We start from the raw sequence: 3,514 nt of genomic DNA, 5'->3' as shown, positions 1-3,514 counted from the left end.
AATTCCATGATGGATCTTTGAAGGACCTGAAGAATGTTACCTGCAACTTTCCAAGGAGAGAGCCACCAGAGTGGAGGAAACGCAATAAAGCAGAAATGGTAGCATGATTTGCTTAGGTTAATGACATAGAAGAAACCTAGGAGAAAATTTATGCCACAGACAGGCCTATAGAGCATAGTGAGCTCAGAATGTCTGACGGTTATAGTGTTCTGCTCTGTATAATCTCTTATTAAATACAGCTATTGAATTATTTTTTTTCATTTTTTCTTTGAGTATTTTAATATTTTATTTTAATATATTTCAGGGGTACAATTTTTTTTGTCACACAGATAAATGGTATAGTGGTAAAGTCTAGGTTTTCAGTGTACCCATCACCTGAAGTGTACACTGTACCAAATAGATAATTTCCATCCTACTTCCCCTTTCAACCTCCCCCTTCAGAATCTCTAGTGCCCATTGTCACTCTGTATGAGCATGCATTCCCATTGCTCAGCTCAGACTTATACTATGTATATACAAGAACATGCAGTGTTTGTTTTTTGTTCTTGGGTTACTTCACTAAGGATAGTGGTCTCCAGTTCCATCTAATTTGCAAGAAAAAACATTGTTTCATACTACACACCAGTAGTATTCCCCAATATGTGTGTGTATATATACAACATTTCCTTTACCTACTCTTAAGTTGGTGGCACTTAGGTTAGTTCCTTATCTTTGCAATTGTGAATTATGCTGTTTTAAACATATAAGCACAGGCATTTTTTTTTTTTAAGAAAACAACTTTTTTCCTTTGAGTATATGCCCAGTAGTGGGATTGATGGATTGAATTGTAAATCTACTTTTTCTCTGAGAAATCTTCATACTGTTTTCCATAGAGGATATACTAATTTATATTCCCACCAACAGTGTATAAGCATTTCCTTTATGCTCCATCCATATAGGCATCTATTGTTTTTGACTTTTTAATAATTTTCTTGCAGGAATCAGGTGGTTTAAATTTTCATTTTCCTGATGATTAATGATATTAAGCATTTTTTCATGTTTCTTGGTGATGTGTTTCTCTTTTTTTGAAAAATGTCTGTTCATATCTTTTGCCCACTTTTTAGTGGCGTTATTAGCATTAGCATTAACATTAGTTATTAGCATTAAGATTTAATGGAGTTAAAAGCATTCCCTTTTCACTCCACCCATATTAGCATCTACTGTTTTTGACTTTTTAATAATGACCATTCTTGCAGGAATAAGGTGATTTAAACTTGCATTTTACTGATGATTAAGTGTTTTTTACATGTTTCTTGGTGATGTGTTTCTCTTTTTTTGAAAAATGTCTTTTCATATCTTTTGCCCACTTTTTAATGGAGTTATTTGGGGTTTTTTGTTTGTTTGTTTCTTGTTCATTTGTTCAAGTTTCTTATATTCTCGATATTAGTCCTTTGTCAGGACTAATTTTCTCCAATTCTATAGGTTTTCTTTTTTCTTTCTTTCTTTCTTTCTTTTTTTTTTTTGTTTTTTTTGTTTTTTAGAGACAGAGTCTCAGTTTGTCACCCTCGGTAGAGTGCTGTAGCGTCACAGTTCACAGCAACCTCCAGTTCTTGTGCTTAGGCAATTCTCCTGCCTCAGCCTCCCAAGTAGCTGGGACTACAGGTGCCCACCACAACGCCCAGCTATTTTTTGTTGCAGTTTGGCCGGGGTCAGGTTAGAAGTCGCCAACCTTGGTATATGGGACCAGTGCCCTACTCACTGAGCCATAGGCGCTGCCCTCTATAGGTTTTCTATTCACTCTGCTAATCATTTCTTTTTCTGGGAAGAGGGTTTTATCTTAATTAAGCCACCTTTGTTCATTTTTGCTTTTGTTGTATTTGATTTGGGGTCTTAGTCATAAATATTTTACTTAGGCCAATGTCAAACAGTTTTTCCTACGTTTTCTTCTAATATTTTTATGGTTTCATGTCATACATTTAAGTGTTTAATCCATCTTCAGTTAATTTTGTGTGTGGTGAGAGATAGGGATCCAGTTTCATGCTTCTACATGTAGCTATCCAATTCTCCTAGAACCATTTATCAAATAGCAGGTCCTTTACCCAGTGTACATTTTTGCTTGGCTGGTCAAAGATCAGTTGGTTGAAGGTATTTAGTTTTATTTCTGGGTTCTTTATTCTGTTCTGTTGATCTATGTGCCTACTTTTATATTAGTACCACCCTGTTATGGTTTTTCTAACCTTGTAGTATAATTTCAAATCAGTGTGGTGCTTCTAAATTTCTTCTTTTTGCATAGAATTGCTTTGGCTATTCATGCTTATTTTTGATTCTACATGAATTTTAGGATTTTTTTCTAATTCTGTGGAAGAACAGCACTGGTATTTTGATGAGAATTGCATTGAGTCTATAGACTGCTTTGGCAGTATGAACATTTTGATTCTTCCATTCCATGAGAATGGGATACTTTTCAACTTGTTTGTGTCATCTGTGGTTTCTTTCATTAGTGATTGTAGTGATTTGTAGTTCTCCTAAAAGAGATCATTCAACTTCTTTGTTATGTATACTCCAAAGTTTTTAAAAATTTTTCTGCTATTACAAATGGGATTAAGTTCTTAATTTGATCTTCAGCTTTGTTGTTAGTGTACAGAAATGCTACTGATTTGTGTATCTTGGTTTTATAACTAAGACTTCGCTGAATTTACCACTTCTAGTCATCTTTGGAGGAGTTTTAAAGATATTTTATGTATAAGATCATATTGATGGCAAACAGAGTTAGTTTGATATCTTCTTTTCCAATTTTGAGATCTTTTATTACTTTCTCTTGTCCAATGGCTCTGGCTAGGACTTCCAGTATTATGTTGAACAGCAATGATGAAAGTGGACATCCTTGCCTTATTCCAGTACTTAGGGGAATGCCTTAAGCATTTCTGCACTCAGTATGATATTGGCTATGGGTTTGTTAAATATGGCTTTTCTTATTTTGATGTGTATTCCTTCTAATGCTAGGTTTTGTGAGGTTTTGTCATGGAGGAATGTTAGATTTTAAATGTTTTTTACTGCATCAATTGAGATAATCACATAGTTTGTGCTCTTAATTCTGTTTATATGAAGAATGATAGTTATTGATTTGTGAATATTAAATAATTCTTGTATTTCTGGGAGGAAATCCACTTTATTGTGGTAAATTATTTTTTTGATGTGCTTTGAGTCCATTTGCTAGTATTTTGTTGAAGATTTTAACAGCTATATTCATCAATGATATCAGTCAATAGCTCTTTCTGTTGTTGTGGCTTTTCCTGGTTTTGGTATTGAGGTGATACTGATTTTATAGAATGAATTATGGAGGAGTCTCTCGATAATCTTTTAGAACAGTTTCAGAATTGCTACCAGTTCTTCTTTGTAGGTTTGGTAGGTTTAGAATTCAGCTGTGAATCCATCTGATCCTAAGCTGTTTTTTTGTTCGGAGATTTTTTTTATTACTGATTAAATATCACTGCTCATTATTGCTTATTATTATATCCTTAAATCAGGATTCTGA

At 33.8% G+C, this 3,514-nt stretch overlaps 1 protein-coding gene across 1 annotated transcript in view; it reads right to left on the bottom strand.

Moving 5' to 3' along the window:
• The window catches only part of LRRC63 (leucine rich repeat containing 63), a 72,899-nt gene that overhangs the window by 36,925 nt on the left and 32,460 nt on the right, over positions 1–3,514 (bottom strand). The window lies entirely within an intron of this gene.

This window comes from Otolemur garnettii, unplaced genomic scaffold (genome assembly GCF_000181295.1).
Source record: "Otolemur garnettii isolate 467f Iridium unplaced genomic scaffold, OtoGar3 scaffold00043, whole genome shotgun sequence".
NCBI classification, from domain to species: domain Eukaryota; kingdom Metazoa; phylum Chordata; class Mammalia; order Primates; family Galagidae; genus Otolemur; species Otolemur garnettii.
This window is presented reverse-complemented; position numbering and strand designations above follow the sequence as displayed.